The sequence below is a fragment of the Struthio camelus genome, chromosome 2 (assembly GCF_040807025.1).
Source record: "Struthio camelus isolate bStrCam1 chromosome 2, bStrCam1.hap1, whole genome shotgun sequence".
NCBI classification, from domain to species: Eukaryota; Metazoa; Chordata; class Aves; order Struthioniformes; family Struthionidae; genus Struthio; species Struthio camelus.
In genome coordinates, this window is record NC_090943.1 from 94137987 (window position 1) to 94164617 (window position 26631).

Genomic DNA, 26631 nt, shown 5'->3' on the forward strand with positions numbered 1-26631 from the left:
GCCTAGTAAGTGAGCAGGCAGTGAAGCTACTAATGCAGTAGAGTTCATGCTCAAAGGTAGACCAGAGAGTTAAAAAGAAATGTATTTGTTGTTTTCACCAGCTGATAACAGCACAATGTGTGTAAGCATCTTGGAGTCTGATGGGATGTAGCTGACTGTTTAGCCAAGGCGACAGCCTCTGGGTTTTTCTGCAGACCATGAGGACTCCGCATTACCTTCCTGTTGCGTGAAGGGTTTTGTGCTCTGACACAGACATCGTTTCTCAGAGACATGGAGTGGATGCTGCTACACCCAGGAAACAGCCTGCTTGGTGTCCCCTTCGTGGAGCCTGTTTTGGGGACTACTCTGCGGCAGGTTTGGCTCTAACATGAAGAACCCATTGGCAGGCATTTAGCTGTGTCGCCTGCAGTACCCAGTGCAGGAACTCATACGGAAATGTTGCATTTCACAATGATTTCTTATTGGATTTTGATTCATTCTGTCTACCAGACATGCGTGCCGGGCAGGGAAAGCCCTGCTGATGCCAAGGCTGACCCTGCTGCAGACCAGCACGTGCCTCGTCAGGTCCCTGAAGCGGCCGCTTCTCCCCATGGATCCTCCAAACAAGCTCCCTAGTTTGTTTCTGAAGCTTTCTTTTTCCCTGTGCAACATTCGCTCTTGATTTTTGCAGCACATCTTCACTGGACTGTTAGAGAATGAAAAGCTCTGGATTTTTAACTATAACACAGAATAATTATAAAAGTATCAGCCAAGCAGTGTGGCTGAAACCCATGCTCCTTGTACATCTCAGCTCCAGTCCCTCCCGGAAGCCTGCATTTACAGAGGTGCTTGGCATTTGCAGATCCTATTTTTCTAGGTCACTGAGACAGTGGTTACCTCCAAGACAAAACCATCTAGTCACGCTGGCTGGTAAATATTATTTGCCATGTTTTCTACACAGTAGATGCGACTCAAATTCCCACCCAACCCGAGGCCACCATCCCACTGATTTCAGCAAAGCCCTTTCCCTCAGTGTCTTTGGACAGCTACATGTCAGCTCTCACAACCTGCCAAGTTTTAAACTCATAGCTGGAAAACTCCTTCTTGTGCTGCTCTCAGTACAAACCCCCTCTGTGCAGCTTCTCCTCCTTCCTGGCAAGAGGCCCGTCCCATCCCAGCTCCCTGCAGGAGCTTTGGCCCCTGAGCCCGTCCACGGCGCAGAGCTGGGGCATAGCCTGCACCCGCGCAGAGGCGCGCTTGCAGACCTCCCCGTGCTCAGCGTGCCCAAACGGCCTCTGGGTGTCTTGCTCACGTGTTCACACATGAAATCTAATCAAGTTGTTTCTTCTCAAAGCAGGAAAGGAAGGAAATAAGGGAAAGAAATAGGTTGTCATTTCTGGTTTTAGCACTAAGAAATGACAACATGAGAAGCAGTGTTGGTACTGAGGGGTTTAGACTCTTGGCTTCCCTATTGTTTTGGCTAGCAGGAATGATGCTGCCTAAAGGAAAGCTCTAAAATACAGTGATATCCAGCAGCTTCTGGGCCTACCAGCAGCTTGACCTCCCATTTCCAAATGCATCACAGATAGTAGGGATGGAAACAAGTCATCGTCCATCCCCCCCCAGCAATACAGGTCATTTCCTTGAAACGTTGAAGATGTCAGTAGCCCCTGTTGCAGGCATGCGTCGCGTTGTCCAAGCACGCTTCCTGCACTGAGGCAGTCCTATCCCACCAGATAGAAAGAAAATCCACCCTGCTGTTTTTCTGTACCAAACTGCATATGTGCAATTAGAGGTAGAGTTCAGGCCCTTTAACATATAGTGGCCAAGATCTTTGTAGAAATGTCCGTAAAAATATAGAGCTGTTACAAGAAATACATTAATGTTTACCCATTCCTTCTCCTGCTTAATATTCTCTTATAAAAAATTTCTTAAATATTTTGCTGAGATAGTGCAAAGAATCCTAAATAATAACATTCAGCCATTTCCTCAGAACAATATTTGCTGGAGTCGCCTCGAATGATGTTCAGGAATTTTTTCCTCCCATCAGATGAACAATAGTTTTTAAAGGTTAGTTTTGCTAACCTCACTGCTTGCACTCTTCAGATGGCAAGGGCATTGCAGCCACAAGCCCGCCAACCTTTTATGGCTCTTCAGCTCTTAATCTTTCCTGGGAAGCTCACCCCCCGTGACTGTCTGTAATGGCTTGTCTTTTTGGTTCTGCTCCTGTTTTTCCAGCTTCTCCCTGATAGCGCAAAGCCAAGAAAATAAAGAGGGACTTCAGAAGCAATACTGCTGGACTCATACAGTGCCCCTTATGGTAATTCCTCTTCTGAGTAGTGAAAGGGGATATCCACACTGCCAGACTAATGTTGTCCATCTGCAAAAGCAGCGCTGAAAAGGGTTTAATATAAATCCTGAAGTGAGAAGCTTATTTCCCTTGCTGAGTAAGGTGATGTTGCAAGCATCCAACCCAACCTTGGCTATTGCTGTTTAGCTTCTCACCAGGTAGCAGACCTGCTTGAGCAGCTGTCCTGAAGGTGGGACTTGCTTGCACCTAGGTCCCACGTCCCTTCAGTTCACGTCTCACCTGCTGCTCTCCACGTGCTGTATCTCCTTGCCTGGACATTGGACTCTAGCAGCAGGTCAAGTGGCTTGTGCCCGTCACAGGGCCTTCTCCAGTGTCTTGACAACTCTATTCCTCTCGCACGTATTCCTTTTTTATTGTTCTCTTTCTCTGTTAGTCATCTTTCCCTTTTCAAATACGTGCTCTTCTCGTGCAGATGTTATGGTTACGCACATTAGAACAGCACTGGAAGATTTCTTTTCCCTCCTCCACAAATATCTAAACTTATCCTTAACTACCTAGCTAATCTGTCTATCAGATCCAAATGTCCCCAGCCTTTGGGGGTGTTTGGATTTGGGATTTTGATTCAGGCTTATATAGAAAAAACATTGAAAGGTCACTGCATTTTATTTCATCCTGTAAATGAAGCTGAAAGACAGTCAGCTCTACTGTATAAATGTAGTGCCTGAAACCAATAACTACCTGCAAACATAGCATGACTAATTTGGGTTTGAAAGAGTTTTCGTAAGTAGTGTTTTACTTTTAATGTTCTCTTTACTTTTCACTGCTTCTTTAAATCCCATCAAAGGCAAGCTTTCTCATAAGGTGACGTCTTGGCATTTTCTCTCAATGATATTGACTTCCTAATGGTAGCGGAGGAATAAACTAGCAGATTACACTGTACAATCAATTGCCCTCCTGCCTGTATTATGTGCATTATTTCCCACAGTACATATTCAATGTTGCACTGTATAATCATTAACACAGTGGGTGCTGTAAGACAATGAAAGCCAGCAGCATGTTAGTAAAAGGTTTAATGAATAACATGATGTCCTTACCAATAGCTACAGAAAGGTTGTTTTAGGGAACCAAAAACTGTGTGTTGGGGCACATTGTATAGGAAATGGACTTGTCCAGGCTAATGAGCGAATATGCCATTCTCGCAGCGCTGGTGCTGAAACACTGGCCTGGAGGGAAAACTGAGTTTGAGGAATAGATTGCCTTGGGTCGGAGGGATGGACAAACCAGACATTAGCTCCCAAAACTGGCATTTTCTGCTATATGGCTTAACTGCTCATCAGGTCACTGAATGCCAAGACATTTAATAAGCATTTTCCAGTTTCAGCACTACCAAGTTACTGAGCCATGGTGTTACTCTTGGTTCCCTGAATTTGTAATTCAAATCTTACCCGCTGCTCTCATCTGCTTTGCAAAACAGCTCATAAAATTGCCTTTCTTCCCAAAGAGAGGGACAGTGTTGTAGCTGACCCATTGCAACTCCTCTTTCAAAATTAACACTGTTTCCAGCTAATGATCTTGTACTTGCCACTCTTAGAAATCCTATTAGCATCTGTTGGACAGTCTGACTTTAGGGTAGTTAGGTTTGCAATAGACTGCACGTATGCTGGACTAGTGTCTACACTGGGTTTTCATTTAATCAAAGATGTGGGCAGAGTAGGTACGTGGATATCACCTAACCAGGGTTCTTGTATGCTACTGGCTTCATGCTTGTGACATCCCTTTAGCCAAGCATGATGGTGCTGAGGGAGGGCAGCTACTGAATTCTGGTCAGCTAGCAGAGCAGCCAAATCTGCTGACTCCAGGCTATTTTCTCTTGGCACACTTATTAGTGTTCTACCTGGTTTCAAATGGGTCAAGTAATATTTCTTTCACTGTATCTTCTGCAAGATTATTGCATAAACTAGTAGAGTTTGCTATTAGGAAAGAGGCTGTTGACATTTGGTCTGAATTTTTTCTTAGCTTCACCTTACTAATGTTTGCTTTGAATTTACTGAGTAAGCCCCTTTCTCTACATTATTGATGGGTTTTATGTATTTGAGGACTCTTCCTTTGTTCCCCAGGCTGCGCTTGCCTCCTAGTCTAAGTATACATTTTGAAGTCTTTTCACTCTTCCTTGGAAATCTTTGGACTTTGATGAATATGCTTGCTGTTCTGATGTGAATTCTCTCATCTGATACTATTCCAAGTGTGACTGTGGAAAGATTATATACATATACTCCAGTCTCACTATATGTTGCTCTGGCCATTTTATCTTGCTATACTGCATTGCAAATACAGTCTCCTAAGAGTCTTTTCTTGTCATTTCTTTGCACGTTTATCTGATCGTGCGTATCTTAAATTGCTCTTTCCCCTTGTGAATTAGAACAGTTTTTTTCATTTTTATTGGGTTAAATGGCATGCCATTTTATCACTTTCTAGCTATATTTTTAACCTGGTCGAGTTCTTTCCTCCCCCCTCCCCCCCCTTTTTTTATTACTAATTTCCCTCAATTTAATATATTTGGGAGTTTTATTAATATGTTCTTTACTCTCTACTTCAGATAGTAAATAATTTAGATAGCTTTAGAAAATTAATAAAGCATAAATGAACAGATGTAAGTTATTTAGCAAAAGTCTCTGTAGTGTCCCTGCTGACCTTTAGGTCTTTACAATAACATTTGTTTATAATGTTTTGTTTTTTTAAAAAAAAAGTGAACACCTCTTAACCCTAGTAAATGATGCTTATATCACACTGTCATAAAAAATTCCACAAATAACTCCAAATGTAACAGTAGAAGAAGGTCAGACAAGATGACCAGAGTAGTCGTCTTTGGCTGCAGAGTCTGCATTACATATGTTGTTGTCCTAGGGCCTTTTGTTTTGTAATTTTGCTGTTATCCATTAACTGAGACAGAAGAGTGTACTCAGAAAGAAATAAGATTTCTGTGCTTTTTGTTTTGTTTTGTTTTTTAATATTAAATTCTGTGGCTATGAAAGGACATTAACTTTCAAAGGAAAAATAGGTTGTCTCATCCCTGTTACAAAACTGTACCAGATTGCTGAAAATTAGAAATGGCTGTTTCTGGCTTCAGTGAGCTCAGCAAAGCTTTTTCATTGGAAACGAACAACCAAAGTCATGAACTCAGTAGAAAATCTGGCCCCTGCTGACTACGTATGGAAACCTCACTGATGAAAGGTGAAATCCTGGTCTTCTGCAGCCCAAGCCAGGGCAGCAGCTGGGACAGCTCGATCCTTGGAGCAGGCAGCAGCCTAGCCTTCGAGCCCTCACAGGGGTATCACGTTACATGTGAACTGAGAGCAAGAAGCTATGAAGGGCTGCAGCCATGTAAAGGTGGTCTACCTTCTCCAGGCCTGGAGACTGCCTCGTTTTTGCTTTTTTTAAGCTAGGACAGTGCCTGCACTCAGAGTTCTGTATAAGGCCTCTTCCTCTTGCGCTACTGCAAGAACTTCCTAGGAAAAGATCAGTTCCCCCCATATTTTTCCTTATTTCAAGTCTTACATATGAGAGTAACAAAAATTTTGCCATGCGTTTTGAGTCCACCATCCCAAAACTGCAAAAAAGGGTCAGTAATTCCAAGTGGTGCAAGAGGACCAAATTATCCCAAAGTTTCTCCATTTAACCTTGCATTTTCCTTAGTGGTGGCAAAGTGGTTATTCTTACACATCTCTAATTTCTCTCCTCGTGTTTTTGTGGCGCATCCTGCTTGTGGTGTCCCAGATTTCATGTTGTCAGAACTGCTTGCAAAGTCTTTCATGATTGCATTAAACTGAGTTGCTGTTTCTCTGCTGGTGTTCATACATACCCTGGCCAGAGCTGGAAGGCAGAGCATATCTGAAAATCCTATAGTGCTTTTACTAACCTCTGACCTTCTAGAAATCCCTACACTACCCCAAATTTGAAATCAGTGATTTAGAGAGCGTATTGGCCGATACTGCTAGACTTCAGTTAAGTTTCACTGACTCTCACTCTTAGTGGGAGAAGAAACATTTTCTCAGACCCTCTAGGATACATACCACTTACACTGAACAACATCTTAAAAATCTCTAGGTCTTTGCGATTTCTTATCAATATTTCTTTTAAGAATGTTTTTCTCCCTACTCAGTTATAAATAGGGTAAAATACCCCGTACTTCTCACATTACCATAGTTGGCTCATTTAGAGGCAGAACCTATATTTTGTGCAAGCAGTGTACATCTACCACACGTTTCTCTTTCCTATTTTCTTTTCTGATGGAAGATTTTTCTAAGCAGGAATTCAGCATCTCAGCCGTTTTCCATTCATCATTAATTTCAGACCCTTCATAATCTGTAAAGGACATTGCAGAACTGCTCGCACAAACACTGTAAAAAAGATGATTTAAACTACCTAAATACCCACATGTACAGAGGATGGTTCTAACTGTAGCTTTGTAAGCCCTAAAGCAGCATTATTTCCAAAGCAGACCTGATTTGCTTCTGTATAATCTAACTCACAGCAAAAAAGCAGTGTCAGAAATGCCTGGAATCAATCAAAAATAAATAACGACGTTGAAAAACTGCCACAGTGGCACGCTGTTGACAGTATACCGCTGAAGAGATCCACAGGCAGTAAGTGGCTGTCAGTGTACCTACATTTGTTTTAGCCTCTAATTACATAGATTAAATGGATCGAGCTGACAAAAAAACTATTTTCATTCAGTTCAGTGAATATTTCCTGTTGAAGAGAGCTCACTAAAAGATAATCTGCAATTTTACCAGGCAAATTTGCCGTTTATTTATTGAACTTTATTTAGTCATTCCTCCTCGGTAATAAGTAAGGCCTATCAATCCCAGATGTTGAGCTGATGAGTAACTAGTCCTTTTAGGAACAGTTTATGTCATGGGCAAGTACATATGTCAGCACTTTCTTTATCTCTATTAAGGGTACAGAGACCAATGACAGTTGACTGACTCTTGCAGTTCAGTAAGCTCCATTGTGCAGTGTTTTCAGAGGGTTTGAAGCAGAACTTATACAGGAAGGTAAGATTAAACAGCAAAAACTCAAGAGTACTCCATCAATTAAATCTACTACTTTAGTAATAATCAAGATTATACAGTGTTAGGTCAAAAATGGAAAAGAAAGCTTCATCTCAGCCTAGGAAAAAAAAAAAAGCAAGTTCTGTAAGTTATATTTTTAAACACAGAGCCCTTAAAGTAATTCCCACATCATAACGTGAAAAAAAATCTAATATAAAATCATGAGACCTACTAATTACCTATAATGCTCTTTCCTAAGAAGAGTTTCTGAGGTTTATTACCACTTTCTTCCGTTTCCTTCACCATAAAACAGAAATAAAATTTTAATGGCTCTAGGAAGGACCGTGGGAGATCAGTGTAGCTCCTACCAGATTAAAACAATGACAGCCTGGGCAGAAGAGCGGCCTGAGAGGGCTCAAACACCCGTGGGGCACCCAAAGCCGACCAGCTGAAAAACCAGCCTGCCGAAACCTGTGCTGAATTTCGCTTGCTGCTTGGTGCTTAATGGGTAGAACGGATTGGACTGGAAATTTGTCGCTGCCTGCCTCTCAGGTGCCATCTCGCCCACCTAGAGACGGCCTTGAAAATATGAAGGGTTCTCCTTCTCACGCAACTGGTATTGTCCACATGGTCTCCTTTTTGAAAATAAAAAAATATTTAAGCTGTTAAAAAGGACATGTTAAAAACATTCATTAAAACTTCAGGGGCTGCTGGCACGCTGCTTCTTGTAGTGCAGCGATGGCATTTCTCCGCTCACCCCTGTTGCAGCAGCGCTCAGGTAGTATGCATCAGCCTCGTCTTTCCTCTGTTTCAAATGTGAAATCCTCTTTTGGATTCAGAGCGTAGCTACTGGCTAATACTCCTTTGGATGCAGTTTCTGACAGAGCTGCCTGCCAGAGTCTATAAAACCCAAGTCAGAATAGCACGTAGGACCTTGGCAAGTACTTTAAAATCTAGTATGTGTGCGAGTGCTCTGCTGACCTGGAGACAGGGAGAGGCGAGTAATAATCATAGAAAGCAAGGCTTTTTAAATTCAGTTGGTAACTTTGCATTGCACTGCATCCCTCGACACAAAAGTAGCTTGTAGGTCAGTCATTTCTTCTCTGAGCAACGCCGCAAGTTGTTCAGAAGCGCTCGAGCAACTCCTGTTTCCCAGAGCACTTCTTTTAACTCTTAAGACCGGCAGCTAATGACTTTGGAAGTTAATAGTCAATTTGCTTTATCAGTTGCATTGGCAGTCTGATAATTACAATGGTGAAAACTGAATCAATGGAATCCAGGAGGGTTTGTGAAATAGCAAGGCAAATTGGCTTTTGGCAAGTTTCTGACTTTTATTTTAGAATATATTCATAGTTCACAAAAGAGCTTCGCAATTGAGCAGTGACCTAATTATTAAACACTGCTCTCTAAGGTCTTGTCTCTTATTTGCTGTTTAATGTCTTTCTGGTGAATTCTGCTTTAAAGGCACTTTCTTTCCATTTCTTGCATCATTATTCTGGCTTTGTGCTTCTGCCAACAGCCCTTAGGCCTTGCCTATACTGAGTCTAGAAATCTTTCGTTTCCTCTCGCCCCAAACCAACCGTGTTCAAACACAGCTCTTGCGGAACGGTGCTAATGTGTTCTCCCTGGCCTCTTCAGACATGATTTAAAAGCTGGTGGTTAAAAGTGTAATGAAGAAAAATGCATCTGCAAAAGGGTACATTTTTCTCCCACTTTTTTTTTGAAGTAGAACTATCTAATTTTCTCAGAGAAGCTGAACCAGAGCTTATTTTACTTTGTGTATACTTGGTTATATCTGAGTTACAATCTAATTGCAGATATGTTTTACCTTTTTTGCAATTCACCACTGTTTAAAAGTCTATGATGGCTTTTCTTCAGAGTTTACCTGTTACTGGGTAAAGGTCACCTAATATCATCTCTACCTGTAGATTAATAATGTCTGATGCATAATGAAATTGTAAGTTATTTAGCTTCCATTTGGAAGTTGGGTACCTTCCATTTTAGATATAAAATACTTTCCTGATTTTTCACTGGCAGTCCAGGAATTGATATAATATCCAGCTCTTCAGGAATTTTGTTCTTACTTTTGATTAACTCAGATCAGTTATTTTTTTGTCTGTAACTGTAGTTTCCTGTTCAACTAATACCTTGTTATTCAGATTTCTGCTGAAGACCAGCAATGTTATCTTATGTCAAAGTTGAGCTTGCCATTCTACCTGGCTCCATTGGCACTTACTTACTTACCTCATTTTTTTCATTCTGCACCTTTGGATAGGCCTACACTCTTTTTCCTCAGGATAAAACTCTCTTCTCTTGCGGTCCTCCAGCCACTGCTGCCTCCAACCTCTCTCCATTGCCCTGGGAACACTGTGCTGAGCTGACAAAGGAGGAGGCCACTTAATGGCATTTGTTCGGGTGATTTTTACTATTTTTACACGTGCCCGTAGCCTCTGGACTTTGAGTCCAATTGAGGCAATTGAGTCATTCCACATCCAATCATTTGAGCCAGTGTGTTGGTGCCCTGGTACTGTCTTGTTCTTTTGCTCTTAGAAGTTGATGTATATATAAGCACTGCAGGAGCATTTTCACACACACAGATGCAAACGCACCACACGCACACACACACACGCACACACACACAGAATTGCTCCATTCAAAAAAAGCAGTGTATTTTTCCAAATTTGCAAAAGTGAATAGGCATCTCACAATGCAAACATTTAGCCAAAATATTTGGTATTTCATTGAAATGAGGTAGCAAAATAAGAAGTTTATCTTCACCCTGTCTCATGGCAGAGAACAAAGGACGTTTAAACAAAGCCCTTAACTCTATCAAACTGATAAAAAAGGATTATTTTTAGACAAGGTACATTTGAACTGTGGAGTTCATTGCCACACAGTGACATCAAGGCAAGTAAAGATTTAGGAAGAATCAGACTGAAGTCAGTCACTTTGTGGACATCAGGAATATCCAGACTTAAAACGTAAACTTAAATGCTTAAAACAGCATTGAAAGGGAGGGGATCCCCAGCTTTACGACATAGCAAGTTGTTAAGTAGGCAGGTGGCTGGCCGATCCATTGCACTTTATATAGTTTAGGCTATGCTAGAGCTTGACTCAATATCTATTAGAGCACAAGCATCTTGTGTCCCCACAAGCAGATCACTTACGATGAAGAAAATAGGATGTGTCAAAATCCCAGCATCATCTTTAATCCTTAACTCCACCCTCACTGAAACTTGTATTGCAAGCAGCAAGTCTGAAGATAGCTTCCAGGGTCTGTGGTGAAACGTTAAGCTGCAAGTGTTGTTCTAACACTTTCCTGGAGACTAGTTTGATCCAGGTTCTTGAATGTGCTCAGCCTGGAATAGAATAGATTTGAACTTGCATATTAAAAGCTTTCAAACGCAAAGTGGAACAGTTTGGAATAAGTGCCATCTGTACAGCCTAGCCTGAGAAGGGAAGAAGAAACAGAAGTATCTTCTCACCGTCTCGGTTTCTGTAAACTTGTTCATCAGACTTGCTTGCCTCTAAATAAATTTCCCAGGATGACCTCATTAGGCACACCAGTCCACTGTCGCTTTTAAGATGACTACGCACGGTATATGTGAATGAATATTTCTTATTTGGTAGCTAATGGCCTGCAATCTATATGCAAGAAAGAGCAACTAAGAAGTATTTGTACAGATAAAAATATTTGGTTTTTGCATGCTGCAATAAACTGCATGGTTTCGTATCCTTTTGTTTGATAACAGTTGAGAGGATGTTATTGGGGGGGAATGTTTAGTTTGTTTTTGTCAGTAATGTACTGACTTAATTTGCTTCCTGCATATGAACATTTTCATGTTCCTCAGCAATTGTTACATTATTGTAAATTTAATTAAGCAGTAGGATAAAAAGAGCATTTGGACAGGTGTTGCTTAGACGTGTGAAAAAAAAAGTACTTAAAATGTCCTATGAACACAGGGTTCGCCTTAGGCTTTTGGCTTTATTGTTCCTTTTGTTTGTTTAATTGATATCCCAGATGAATGGTTTCTTCTTCTCACAGATAAGCTAGCTGATAGATGTAGTAGTGCAAGAATTAGGTCTGTCCGGTGAGTGGGCTGTGATATGCGATGGTCCTTCGATGGCCTCGAGGTGGCTCTTTCTAGAGCTTCTGAGCAGGGAGCAGAGGCATGGCTGACAGACTGACATCAGGAAAACTGGACCCTCAGACTCAGCTGTAGGAGGTCTCTTCCCCCACAAGACTGCCCCGGACAGACCTATAAATCGGCCTTTTGGGGGAGCCAAACTGGTCATGTGAAACTGAAAATTTGGTGTTATAAAGTTATCCAGAGTACAGAGAAAGAGAGCACTTATTTCAGCAAGAGGAGCAATACGATGAGAAACAAACACAGATACAGCTGAAATGGCATAATTCCTTGGCTTCAATGGGATTACAGTAGAGCATGGTATTTTTCTCAAAAATAAAAAATTAAATGAGGACTAGCATCTTTGGTAACAGCATAAATGAAAAAAAATGTAAATATATTTCTCCTAAAGAGAAATTACAATATACGGTGGCTCTTCTGGGAATAAGCCTTACAAAAGAAAGCTGTCTAACCTGAGGAAAAATTGTAGCCCTGAAAGACAACTGTGCTGAGGTTGGTACCTGATGGCCAATTGAAGGGAGGATATTGTAGCTACTTCCAGCCCTTTCTAAGCCACAGGGTCATCGCAGAAAGTGCCTCAGCACCACTGTCTCCTTTGCAGCTCTCCTGCTCTGGGAGGGGCATATTTCCTCTCCTGACACATCGGAGAGTGTCTTTTTTTCTCTGTTACATCAGGGTTTGTCTTCACAGTTGCCATCAGCTTAGTAGTAGCTTTTTCTCACAGTAAAACTAAATGCCTTGTTTTCTCTGTATTTCTGCTTCAAAGGCAGCGGGTACCAAGCAGTACTACCAAAATAAGTCTGCAAAAAAATGAGAATGGAAAGGAAGAAAAACATGCATCTAACTGATCTACCACCTGCTTTCCTTACAGCTCAGGAGCCCCATGGTGAATAAGGTAAGAGTGTCCGGCTAGTACTGCCTTGAGAAAATAATTGAATTATTGTTCAGTTTTTTGAAATGTTACTATTAGCTAGAAAGTGTTGGAGTAATACTTTTTGCAAGCCTGCTAATGAAGAATGCATCCAGAGAGTGGTTACAGAAATTATAGGTAATTTGGGGGTGGATGAAGAAGGAAAAACACTGTCCTTTCCGCAGAAACTTTCTGGTTCCTAGTCAGCGTCTGTATCAAATTCATTAGCAGTGCATGAAAACTTTTCAGTATTGCAAATGGTTTCCTGTTATGTTCTGCACTAGGACAAGACTTAAGGCTCTCCTAAAATTACCAGGGACAAGACTGCCACCCCAAAGGACCCTACTGCCTACCAGCTACGTATGGATTCTGCCTAGGGCTCTCTCGGGTCATAGGTTAGAGCTCCAGCCATCTGATTTGACTTATCTGGCTAATTTGGCAGTGAGACCTGCTTAGTCTTCCAAGTTAGCATCTTTCAAAGCAAGGACATCCTTCTCTGGGCTCTAATAGGGGTAGAGAACCTGTCATTAGAAGGATAATTTTTAGAATAACATTTCTAGCTTCTAAAGATACTCATGCTCAATCTTCATATAGCTTTCAGCACTGCACTGTGTGTTTAATTAATTTAAATTTCCGTCTGGGCTTTGAAAGGGTGTTTTGCAATGTGTGCTGTAAAGAAGCAACAGCACCACTGAAATAGAATGAATGAGCACCAATGAAATAGAATTTAATAGCAGATTACTCATAACAAATATGAGCCTTGTGTCTGGTGAGTCACTCAGAGAGCTGTTAATTAAAAGGAAAAGCGCAAAGGTTGTTGGTGACATTTAACTCATCACCTTGGCTTTACTGAAGACAGATAGGTAAGAGAAGGAGAGATGTCCTACTATAAGACACCCTTCTTCAGCAAAGCAAACTCCCTGCTTTTAATGCTGTACCCAGAGCTGGCTCAGTCAGAGTGTATTGCCAGAACTTATTTGAATTTTTCAGGCACGCTGTTAAGGCTCTGAATGAGCTACCGTTTCCCCATTAAAAAAAAAAAAAAAGAAAGAAAAAAAATCCTGGAGAGAGCTTTGTGAACAGTTCAGCAAAGTTGTCTGCTCAATGCACACTATTAGACAAAAAGCCTGATGAGAAGCCAGGGTGCATCTGTCTAGAAAAAGGCTTTTAAAAAGTATTAAAAGGTTTGTTCAGTTCTGTTTGAATTAATACAATCATATCTCCAAAGCAGCTGAAAGATGGTGATGGAAAATGAGTGAAATCATTTGCCTTTAGGTCCCTGGTTCAACTCAGTGATGCCCCAGGCAGCAGCAGGGCTCGATAAGCTGGCACGACCGCTGGTGGGCGCTTTACCACTTGTGTAAGGTAGTCAGATTTGTGCCTCCCAGAAGACCTCTGCTCCACCTCGGTCATGACCATTAGGTGACAATATCTGTTCCAAAAAGCAGAAGCTTCATCTTCGAGCTCAAGGCTAGCAGGAGCAGCCCACCACCTCCCAAACAGCTTAGCACCTTCTCTTTCCCAAACTACCTTCATTCAAAGCTGGCTGTGCTTCAGAAAATGTGAAAAGACAGCCAAGATGGCTGCAGGTCCTTGACGCATAGGTGAACTCCATCTCCTTGCTTGTCCCTCCTTCTGCTGGGTGACAGTTCCTGCACTAGGAAAGTGAAAAAGCTTCCTTCACTACAAGGAGGAAGAAGCAGCCAAAAGGCAGACAGATCCTTTTTTAATGTTTCCCTCTGAAAGAAACCCAGTCTGTGTTTCAGAGCTATCACCTCAGTCTCTGGGAAGTCTGAAGTATCTTTTCCTTGCCAAAAGCACTGCTGGCGACTCTGAGCATTCATTAGGTGCAAATGCAATCACTAGACTTTCATGATGATTTTTTGTTTGCTTGTTTTGGACAGCTCCATTGCTATTAAGCAGAAAATGCGATCAGCAGTGGAGATAGGACATCAGTCTTGTTCTCATCAGGACTTAACACTGTGAGAAAAACCCGAGTTATCACACAATTCTACTTAAATATTCTGCCGGTAATATCGCTGAAATTATTCATGTTCTTCACTGCAGTGGCTTTGTTCTGCTTTGAGCTATAGTTGAGCCACTGGCATGTGCCAAATTTTTTAAAATATCATTCAGCTTGAGCGAGTGACGTAACGTATGTCAGACCTTGCTTTACATACCTTAACAATATCCTATTCCCTCTTTAAAAACATGCTGCTAATGTGAACTGTGGCAGAAATTATGGGGTAACCCCCTTCTCCTCCTCCGAACGACCCCCTTCTAGATGTCCACATCCATATATTCATCCACAAACTCTAACTCTCGCATCTTGTTCTAAACCTTTAACTGACAGGATTTGCAGATAACACAATGTGCATCTCACTGCCCTGACCTTCACTTTCTGACAGCTTTTCCCACCTCTCCCTTTCAGGCTATTGTAATGTGTAGGACCAGGCTAGCATCCGCATGATTAATTTACCAAGAGCCCACTGGGCTTTCTGGAATTGCCCAGTCTTGCTCAGAAGCCACCAGAATCCACAACAGTAACTGCGCCTTAAGTAGCTATTTCAGGATCATGTACAGCTTATAACCACAGTTATTGGGGACTCACCTGTGGCTGACTCTTTTCCTCTCTATCTTACTGGCCATGTAAAAAGCAGAACCACATCAGCTGCACCCCACAGTTTTCTCTAATTTAAGTTGCAAGCTGCTGGAAGAGGGAGCCTGTTGTTTTCTTACGGAAAAATGCCACATATGCCAGCACTGTGTTAAGAAATTAATAGCAAGTCATTTACCTGTTTCTTTTCTGTTTGCTGGGAAGGGAATTCAAAGCCAAAAGATGACAGTCACAGCATCTGTATGGCTGACAAGTACAACATTAAAGGCAGCGCTAGGACATCCCTTCCTGAACCCTGAAATTTGTTTCCAAAGCTCTGCAGTATCTTCAGCCTACACAAGGAAGCTGAAAATGTTGTTAATAATATAAAGGCATAAAAAAGACCCAGCCAAATTTATTAATCCCACTGAACTCTTGCCAAAGTGAATTCTGCAGGCTGCATGTTCATTAGATATAGGAGTCCAGTGTTTCCATTGTTATTTCATTCATTGTTTCTCACTGCAAACAGGCTGGAAGAAGAAAACCTTCAGGGTCAGTTCTCAGTGTGGTCTTTATAACATGGTCTTTATAACAGAGTGCTGTGCTTGCTCTGAACAAAGTCCCTTTTACTTCTGCATCAACTGCTGTGACAGTTTGAACGGTGCCACAGGCATCAAGATGAAGAGTGCTTTTCTGTGTCTTTTTCCCATAAAATGGAAAACTGCAACCTCTGTGCTGACTCTGGGAGTCCCCCAGCCCTCCTTTTAGCAGGCCTCCAGGATACTGGTCACTCCAGACTGTCAGCACCCCCAGACTACCACTTCTGCGGAGCCATGCGCTGCTAGGCTATGTCTACCTTAGCATTTCAGTTCTGACAAGGAGCGCGCTTTTGGAAATAATTTCTCGATCCTCTCCATTTACTGGGCTTCCTAGATTTCTTCTGGAGGACCAGCACTGAAAATGTGCTCCAGCTATGAACGGGCATTCAGTCCATGGGTGCACGCAGCAGTTAGTCCAAAGTAAAACTCCTGAAACGCACGGCGCATGGATGCTAGTTCCTCAGCACCATTTTGCTCTACATATCAGCTCCTAACGTAGCTATCGCCATCATTTACTGTTTGCGCTCAGATCCTTTCTGTAGCCCAAGTGTTGCACTATGCACAAAGCAGGCTGAGTAATACAGAAGTCCTATCTATTTGGATGTATGTCTATATGGGAAGTGCCGGTGAAGTTAGTGAATGGGGGGTATAAATTCACTGTATACTCTTTCTGTAGATCACTCTTAGTGGCATTTTCGTCCTTCTTGAAAAGGGAGTATTGTCCTTCAGTGAGAATTGAAATGCTACTTTACAGCACATTAAGTTTCCCATGCTCATAAGCCTCCAGGAGACAGCAACGCTGGAAATACGAAATATTAATCTGGATCAAATTTCAAAGTGGTGGTGTTAAACTGTATAAAATTCTTCTGTACTCATATTCAGAACTAAAGAGGCTGTATTTCCATTTTTTTCCAAAATGAATTACCACTTCCTGAGAAAATTTTACTTCTGAATAAGCAGCTCATCATAGGAGCTTAGGTTCCTTTAATGATGCATTTTCACAATTTGAAATCAATAAATTTGGATTGATTTTTTTTCTGAGTACCATAGTGTAGATAAACCCCACAGACATCATCCTGAGACTATTCTTCTCTCGTTGTCCTTGATTTTCAGCCAAATGACTTAAGAAAACCTTTCTGACTGCAAAGCCAGTAATGCAGCAAATATAACACTTGTAGGCGTGATGTTGAATTTACACAATGAAATGTGTTTAAGAAGCATTGTCCCTTGAGGCTGAAATTTTTCCAGATGCAGGGCAGAATCATGCTTAGCACTGCCGGAGCACCGTTTTCTTTCAATTTATTTGGCTTCCTGACCATATCTTTATTCAGTAAATACTGTTTCATTTAGGAGTCTTGGAAGTTTGTGTTTGGTTTCAGAGATGAAATCTGATTTCCAAGTTGCTTGCAATTTAGGAATTGTATTTCTTTCCATTTATAGAATGTTTTCTGTCTTGCTATTTTGAGTGGGCAAATTTTGACACTAGCAATATATCTTCTCAGCCTCAGTGCGGTTGCTGGGATTTGTTATACCAACATAGAGGCTGACATATGCTGATTTCTACATCCAAACCCTTTGTAGACTAGCAATATCTGAACATGTGGCTCGATCTACAATCAGACAGTACTGCTGTCTGAGTGGGAGGAACACTGCCATCCACCCGACTTTGGCAGCTTGCTCAGCTCTGTACATGGGGACAGTTTACAGAGTAAGTTTCCATCTGCTCCAGAAAAAGCAGCTGAAATATAACTATACATACTGTTCTCATGAGGTTCCTGTTTTGATAAATGTTGTTAATATGTATGCTTAGGTCTCATTTTTGAAGCAGAGAGTCAAGTACTAAGAGTTTCTTGCTTGGCAGAGCTACCCTCTCCCCCATCCCTCATTACTCTGGAGATAAATACAACTAGAAGAAAATAAACACCTTCATACACAATGAGTTTAATGAGGTTTCTGTTTCAGGGTAGATTTGTATATACTACCTTAAAAGTGTATTTAACTTCAACTGAAGATGGCTTGTATTTCTATCTGTTATGACTCTGCTACTGGAACTGGATACAAACCATTATAGAGACCTGAATTCATTGCTGTGACGCTCAGCAAAGCTGCAGTAACATAACCTGATGTCTAATAAAAGAGGAAATACCAGAGCTGTAACTCAAAGCAGTATTATTTCCACACAAAAAGGATATGAGGTGCTTATAAGCCATCACCACGGTAGTTCTATGATGTCTTTTGTGATTTGCTTAATTTCCTTGTTTATTTAACTCTTGTGATTTTCCAACCTGGGCAATTTTCCCTGAAATAATTTGAAAAGTTGGCTTTAATATAAAAAGTACATCCTGTTTGCAGCAGGTTATATAATTTCTATATATAGTTTGTAGAAAACTCTACACCTTCCTTCTTTAACAAAGCTACGTAAATACATTGTAAACGTTATCTTTATGTAACATATACTCACAGCCACTGTTATAGTACATCATTAATATTTCGTACATGTACATGACCACACTACTCAAAAATAACTTGAGGGGAAAATCACTGTATTTTTGGACTGCAGTCTTTAATACAGTTCTGCTATCCTTCCCCACCACATTGCTATCGTCCGTATAATTTCTTTGCGCTAACAACTTTGTGCACATCAGCTGCCCTGAATGGAATCAACTGCAGTCATGTAAATAGAAGTTCAGCTTAATTATTTTCCTATTTGAAAAATCACTCTTACCTGAAGCAAGGATGCTTCATTTCCCTTTCTTGATTTTTCCCCATCTTTTTCCCTCCCTACAGCTACAAAAATAATTATCTCCATGACAGGTACCAAAATTTTGGTGTCTGCCTCTCTCCCTTCAAAAACATACTCGGCAAGACTTTGTGACAACTGATCAAAATCATTGCAGTAATAGTTTCCGACACAGTCTTCACAGACACATTCACTTACCCATCTCTGGGAAGTCTGGCTACTATTAGCATTGAGGAGTGGGAGTCAGGCTTCCTGGAGCTTCCTTCATCTCTGTCACTGATTCTCAGGAGAGAGTTTCTTTACTCGTCTCCATAGTCTACACACACCCCAGGCGTCCATAATGCACGCTCACCCATCACCTTCCCTCCCTTTTTGTGATTCATCTTTTTACATGAGAATAACCCATAAACCTCAGCTTCTGCCTGGTGCCACTGTTTCCAGGAATGTCCCCTGACAAGCCATCCAATTTACTGCTCAGTCCCTTTGAGTCAGACAGAGGCAATCCTTTTATAACCCAACTCGCAGCTAATAGAACCCGACCGACAGCGACACCAAGGTGAATCTTACAAAATTACTCTGCAGCTTAGTACAGGTTCGTACTGCCTAAAGCCATGTCCCACTTCTTTGGTCACCAGTAAAGCAATTTAACCATGATGACTCAGTTCCTTCATCTGTAAAACAGCTGTATTAATACCTACACAAACCCTAATACCTAACATTACTTATCCCAAAAGGAGTTCTGAGAAGCTGAATATAGTTGAAGAGCTCTTTTTGACATCTAGCTGAAACATCTTACTGAACTGTTAAATGCTTTTGAGGTTAGACAATATAAATCCTAAACTGAATTCATCATGGCTGCAATAACAACTGAGATGATAAAATAATCCAAAGAAATCAGCAAGACAATCATGCTGAGGATTCATGCTATTCTAAGTCTACATACAGCATGGCAGCCCAGCTCTTCTCAGCTGTCAGCTAAAAAAACCTTTTCAGCACTTCAAGCTGCTTTTTGCTTTATGAAGGTAGCTCTTAGCGAGCCCTGCAAGCATACGAAGAAAGTTGCTCATGTCTTCCAAATGTAGTAATAATGACAACCTCTCTTCTCTGTGTATTCCCACATCTGCAAAAGGGACATAATGATAGCGGTTCAGCTACTATATAGCGAGTGTTTGCCTGCCCTGTTTCTTGGGGTTGACCAGCTGGCCATGATGGAACACGGCAAATGGTGCACTTGTTACGTTGCTGTGTGTCCTGGCTTCTGCATTTCCACTGCTGTGGCCATTGTGGCTGTCATTCACGGAACTGAAGCAATGGGAACACTGTAGGAAGGATCAGGAAGAAACACGTAAGCAGATCTGAGAAGATTTTGATCATACTCCCTTTGACATAACTGGGACTTTAGGCGGTGATTTCGTCTGGAGCAGGACCAGGTCCAAAGAGAAACCAGAATTTTTAAACTGGCAGAATGAAGAGGCTGCACCCACACTTTGGTTGTGATGAGAATTCTTCACAGAAAAGGATGGAAATGTCTTTCTAATTGCAGTCAGAAGGCTTGACTGTAAACAAAACTTGACTGCTTTCATTCCAGGCAAGCCCAGGAACAAGAATAAGAACCAATGGTGGCTATCCTACTCTTCTCCTACAGGTGGAGGTACAAAACAAAGCTTCACCATGTGAAGAAGACAGGAATTTGAGACTCGGCTTTCAAAATCAGATCTGCCAGGAACTTATAAACATGATCCTGCTCAAATCAGCTTACTGCTCCAAACAACCTTTTCTCCACCTTCTGGAAAAGGCACAGTATTATTTTTGAGTGTAAGTGGAATGGGCCACATAAACAGCATCCTGCTTTTTATCCTGTTCTCTTTAGTATCAGAATTATTCAGTCTAGTAAAGAATTTCTCTCGATATCTAGCAACTCGGTTAAATTTGGAGAACAAAAAATAACCATAGGAATGGCACTGTTGACATGTTCAGAAGTGGGGTTTCACCTATACAGTCATGCTCACTATTCACTTTTGGGGGACATGCAACTAACCCCATGCATGGCTTGACCCCGAGCAAGCCAGAAGGTAACTTCTGAAGATAGTAGTACCACAGCAGGAGGTGAACAGAATTGGGCTCCTAATGTCCATAGTCTTGCCAAGTTACTGGTTAGGAATCAGAGAGAAAAAAATAATAATAAAGATACGCTTGCATGTTTTTTAACATGGAATATTTTTAGGAAAAGTGAGTTGTAAACAGGTGAAGCTGAATGGATAAATAAACAAAAGAAAGGACATCGAAAAGCAAACGGGTGAAAATCTCATGCCAGTGGAAATATGTCCCACACGTGCTGTCAAGCAGCAAACAAATCATAATAAAGAGACCACGCTGCATGAGAAAGGCAAGTGGATTCAAATAGCTCTTTAGGACTGGTAAGAAGAAGGTCAGATATTGGGATGCCTGTCTCACTTCCACTGACTTCAGTAGGAGAGCGGAGGGGAGTGATTCACTGAGAGCACACAAGAAATAGTGCCAGAAAGTAGCTGGGAAGGACATAAACAAGGGTGTCCTTGATTACTTTCATTCGAGGCAAGCCCAGGAACAAGAATAAGAACTAATGGTGACTCTCCTATTCTTCTCCTACAAGCAGAGGCACAAAACAAAGCTTCACCATGTGAAGGAGACAGGAGTTTGAGAAAGGGTGGGCCTGTTGGTTTGCCTTCTCATAGCGCAAGAACAAAAGAATATGAAAGGACATTAGAAGGCATATATGTAAATTGACAAATGCTTCTCCCGTGTTGCCTTGAAAGTTCAGGGGGATGAAATAGTCCCTTGAAACTTGATGGATTTTGTACTAAATGTAAGCAGTGATCAGTAAAAGGATGAAATCAGTCTCCGCACCGAGAGAGCTCTCCCACTGCCTACAGGTAGTATAAGTCCAACTACAAGGGGATACAAAACACCGTGCAGCAGGAGCTGCACAACCCACTGGCGTCTCTGGGCTCCTCTAAGTGCTGTAGCTATCTTCATAGCTACGTGCTGCAGGAAAGGGTTTGCTGTTTGCTCCGAGACACGCCGTTTTCTCCTTGCAGAGAGGAGGGGCTGAGATGGGCTGTTCTTTTCATGTTTTACAGCTCCTATATTGCAGCTGATTCACTAACTGCAAAGCGATACTAACAAATAAATATATAAATAATTCCTCACTTCAGTCTTCAAGGGGCAAAAAAGTATGACAGATGCCAGAAAGTTTCCCAAGGAAGGAAAGGAGCGACTAAAACAGAAGGGAATGAATGCTAAAATACATGGTAATTAAAAGATCTAAAGACTGATGGAAATCCAGAGCCAGATAGTAGCCATAGAGACATTTTGAAGAAACTGGCAAAAGATAATAGGAAGCGGCTCCGGAAATGCGTTTCAACCCTTTTGGCAAATAAGGTGCCGTGACCTAGAGCGATTTGATGCAGCACCTGTATACAGGGGAAGAAAAAACAAAAAGACAAGACCGGGCAGGGCCGCGAAAGGCCGCTCGCCTGCGCGTCGGGCCGGCGGCAGCCTTCCGGCAGGGCCGTGCCCGTGCCCCGCGGCCGGCGGGCCTGGCGCCCCTGGGCCTGCCCGGGGGGACCCCAGGGCGGGCGGCGGGGACGCAGCCCCCTCGGCAGGGCGGGTTGGGCACGGCACCCGCCGGCCTTGGCGAGTTCAGCCTCGTGTTTCGCCTGGCCGCTCCTCCACTCGCACGAGTGAGCGGTGCCGGAGCCCCGTGCCCCCCTCGCGGGGGGGAGGAGGGGGGGGGCCGCTGGAGCGGGCTGCCGCCGGCCCTCTCCCTCCCCCCGCCCCCGGCGCCGGCCGTTAACGGCTCTCCGCCAGGCGGCAGCCGGCCGGGCTGCCCCGGCGGTGCCGGTTGGCGAGCAGCGGCCCGGGGAGGGGCGCCCGCTGCGAAGCCGCCGGCACCTGCAGCCCGGCCGCCGGCACTAGGGGCCGCCTGCCTGGGCCCCGGCGGCAGGCGGCGCTCCCCTCCCCTCTCCTCCCGGCGCCTGGCGTTTTGGCGGGCGGAGCAGCGGAGCGGGGCGCCGGCGGCTGGAGGGAGGGAGCCGGCAGCGGGGCGAAGCGCCGCGCCGCGCGATGGAGGCAGGAGCCGCCGTCCCGGCGCGGCGGGGAGGAGGAGGAGGCGGAGGAGGAGGAGGCAGCGCCTGAGGTGAGACGGGGGAATGAGGCGAGAGCGGAGGGGCGGCCGCGGCGCCGAGGAGGGCAGGGGGTCGCCCCGGTTCAGGGGCAGGGCTGAGGCTTGTTCTTCCCGCCCGCGGCTGGTTGGCAGCAACTTCGCTGCCTCTGCCCGGAGCCGTGCGCGCGGGGAAGGGGCAGAAACTTTGAGCCAGGCGAACCGCAGCTGGGCGGCGGCACCCGGCGGTGCCCCGGGAGCCGCCGGTCCGGTCCGGTCCGGTCCGGCTGCTGCCCGCCTGCCCCGCCGCGGCTCGGCCTCCGCTGCTGCTGCTCCCCGAAGGGGCCGGTGGCGTCGGAGCCGAGCGCGGAAGGCGGCCGGTGCGGGGACTGCGGGAGACGCCTTATTCCGGCGGCGTTTCGTTGTTTTTTGGTTTTTTGTTTTTTTCCCTTGTAAAAGCGGCGTTTGTCGCGCCCTCGCTGAAAGGGAGGTTGGGTGCTTCGGCAGGTAACTCGAGCGCTTGGGAGCCCCCGCATCGTGCCGTTTGGGCTCCCGCTCAGTGTTTCTCGCCAGCTGAATTACAGAATTAAATCCTTAGGCAGGTTTTAACATCCGCTAAGTAGCGTGCATATAGCTACTGCGATTGTGAATTGCAGGTTGGCTCCGGAGCAAAATTTGTTCAGCGTGTGCATGTCGGGCACGTTCAGTGCCCGTTACCGGCGTTACTAAAAGGTCTGAACGCTGCCGTGGGCTCAGTGAGCGCAGCCTGCCTGCTTCAGAACTAAACCCCGCGGGCTTAACGTGCCGTCTTAAGGACTAGCCCTGAAAACGGGCTCAGCTTTCTCCTGAGGAAGAAGATTCTTGTTTGTAAGACCTTTGATGACCCTGATGTCTTGTAAAGTTTTCTTCCCCCCTCCCCCCAAAAAAAAAAAAAAAGGTGAGCTCTCCTCGAGCAGTGTTTGTTCCAGAGTTACTTTTGCAAGAAAAACATTTCATTGTGTGTCTCTCTCTGGGGGAAGATTGGCCAGGTCGGTAGAAAAACAGCAAACCTCCACCTGAGAGCATATTCTTAGTACAGCCTGCTGCACCAAAGTTATTTCAGAAGGAAAGGTGTCTTTCCAGTCTGCTTCTCCACCCCTGGCGATTTGCATGGTTCTGAAATTACTTAAGGATGACCTTCAGAGACAGAAAGGGAGGTTTGCTCAAACGATCTCAAACCTCTTTTATTTGCTTTTTGTAAGGCTTCCCTAAAACAAACAAGTAGAGCATTTGTAAGGAAACCTATGAATGAATATTCAGCACTTCCTTCGCTTTGAGTAAAAGCTGATGGAAGTTCCCAATTCACTTGGATACTGGAAAGGTTTGTAGTCAAGCACAGCAGATCAAGTTTGGTACTGCTAAAGTAAAAAATGAATGAGGTAGGGGAAAGGGAGATAGTCCTTTTTATACATGATATAAAAGGAGTTCAAAACTAGGGAAATTGCCTCTCTTTTTTTTTTCCAGGTGACTGTTGTTTAAGTTGTTTAATCGGTGCATCAGCTTCTATGAGAACTCAAGACTTCTGCCTTTTTAAAAATGTTAACAAATGTCATTAAGTATTTCCAGGCAGTATGTAGCTGAGACATTACTGCACTTGTTAGATTAAAGGCGTTTGGCCTTGCGCCTCTGGTCTTGTGCCTAATAAGCAGCGCTCCCAGGATGTATTTAACTGTCAGTAAATGTCTGTCATCTCTTGGGACTTAATTATGAAATGGTTTTAAAACAGCACAAAAAAGAAAAGTCCAGCTCAGCTTTTATTGTGATATAAACCTGTGTATGAATACATTAATACATTGGGGCTCTGTGAGAGTTATCAGCTGTGTCCCTGTGAGCAATGCCCTGCTTTGTTTATGCGTCTTCTATTTTAAAGCCCTAAAACGTATGGGTTCATTTTGTTTTCTCCTTTAACAGTTCTGTGTTGTTAAAGCAGACATGAGAACAGTTGCTGAGCAAGGTGCTTGAGTAGGACTGTAATGTCTTTGGATGCTTCTCAGCTTTCCCTTTACTTTCTTATTGTTGTGCTTGATTCTGGGAGAAATTACTTAAAGTGCCTGACTAGGATTTCAGGACAGTCTGTGAGACTGCTCCCAGACCGACCGTCTGGCTTCTCCCACCGAACCCGGTACTGGCTGGAAAATAGCTTTGAGGATCTAGCCAGTGTTAGATGGATTTTTATACACTGTGGGGATTATCTGTAAAAATCAGAACTAAATCCTTCTGTAGCACAAGACCTGTTCACTTGGCGAAGCTAGTGCCAGAAAAGCTGCTGGGAACTGACAATACATTAGCTAACGTGTGCTAACATCATGTACGGGCACTGTTGGTACAAAGTAAGAGCATCAAGGTGGTGAGTTTTTCCTGAAGAGTATGGTCCTCTGAATCCTCGGTGTAGCTTTTTCCTCATTAACTTCTGTGTAGAAAAACTCTGTTTGTTTTGAGCTCCTGGTAGACTGGGGGAAGGACAGAGTTGGATGCGATCACTGTGTCCTCAGATTGTTTGCAAGGCAGGAAGAGAGGCAGCATTTTAAGACTGAACAGATAATAAAATAAATTTTCAATCTGAATGTTATTAAGGGAAGAAAGGAAAAAAAGTAGGAGGTAGTTAGAGCTCTAAGCAATGTTTTCTAAAGGTCTAAGTGATTGAGGAGGCTTTGTCCTACTTTAAAAGTGACAGAGGCACATAGGACCAGATTTTAAAATTTGTGATACACATAAGCCTTAGTAGGAGGTTCAAAAACTTTATCATACATCTGTAGGTGAAGTGGATCCAGATTATTTCTTTTCAGGTTTTTTGTTGCTCTACTAAAAAATGCCACATCACCTCTGGCCAGGTACCTCTTTAAATATTCCGTGTGCGTTTTGTTGTGATGAGTGGCTTATTTGCTTAATTAAGACATCACTTTTGAGTTATGTGACTTGCGTGTTTCCCTACTGAGATCAGCGTCTTCATCAGGCTAATCACTACACCTTTTATAATCATCAGACCTTAATGTTTTGCTTGTGTCAGTCAGGCATTTTTAAGTACCTATTAATTAAACTTGACAACTTCAAGTTACTTGGTATTATTTCCTCCCGAGTTATGACTTGTATTCTTGTTCTGTAGCACATTTGAATCTATGCTCCGATTCAGCAAGCAGTTTAACCATACAGATGGTCAGACTCTGCTGCCTCTATTCTTCTTATGTAGTATCTTATCCCGTGAAAGACCTTTTTCCTGCTCCTTATTTTTTTTTCTGGTGGGATTAGGATATTAAGGTGAACTGAGATACTGAGCAGTGTGGTTAAATGGGCAGAACTGAGATTAAAAAAATAACATTTTTGAAGGCTCCGGCTCTGGTCCTCCAGGCTGAGGCAGGGCGAATGCTCTGTGGCTTCCTCCTGACTTGCCGGCTGAGAATGGGGAGACGCTCCCCTTGTTGCTCGTAATGAGAGGGCAACAGAGTCCTGCTGCTTTCTTAATATCGTCCTTCTGCCCTTACCAAATCAAAAATAATCTGTAATGTCTTACTAAAAGCTAACGTGCTTTAGGATGAGTGCTTTACATTTAACAACTTTCAGTGCATCCACTAACCTTAGGTGCACGTACTCCCCTGAAGAGCAATTTCTGGAGCATTATTCTTCCTATTAAATATTAAAGATCATCTGTATTTCTTTTTTTTCACCCTAGAAAAAGATGAGAAGTATACAGCTTCCCGACTTCTTAACAGGAATTGACATCTCTGATAACTGTTCAGGTTTTACCAACAAATTTGCCATTTCATGACCGTATTCATGATAAAATCTAAAATTTTAAAACAAAGCAGAGCTTTGTGATATTTTTCCTAATGACAGGAAACTAACAGAAGAGTTTGTATTACTTTAATTGAATCAAGTCACTTTAAAATGTTCCTACTCTTGAGTAGTTGAAGTCCCAAATGATCTCCTTCTCTTTGTCTTTCGGAAGTCAAAATAATTAAATTTAAAATAGGATAGTTAAAACTGGTAACTGCAATGCCAACAGTTGGGAATCATAAAGCTGTTATTTATGCAAGGTATCTACAGAAATAATGGTTGTCCCTGCTTTATGCTACTTGGTTAACCAGCACCTTTCATTCTCTAAGCTGTCTTGGTAGCGTGA

General features: G+C 43.0%; 1 protein-coding gene across 3 annotated transcripts in view; it reads left to right on the plus strand.

The window, feature by feature from the left end:
• Positions 1-12267: 12267 nt before the first annotated feature.
• Positions 12268-26631, plus strand: part of KCNG2 (potassium voltage-gated channel modifier subfamily G member 2) — a 74224-nt gene continuing 59860 nt past the window's right edge. For 2 of the 3 annotated variants that reach the window (XR_011139017.1, XM_068931612.1), the window contains exon 1: positions 22386-22511. The gene's annotated coding sequence lies outside the window, so the exon portion shown is untranslated. Of the gene's footprint in view, positions 12385-22385; positions 22512-26631 lie in introns of those variants that run through there. The other variant, XM_068931613.1, reaches the window with a different exon arrangement.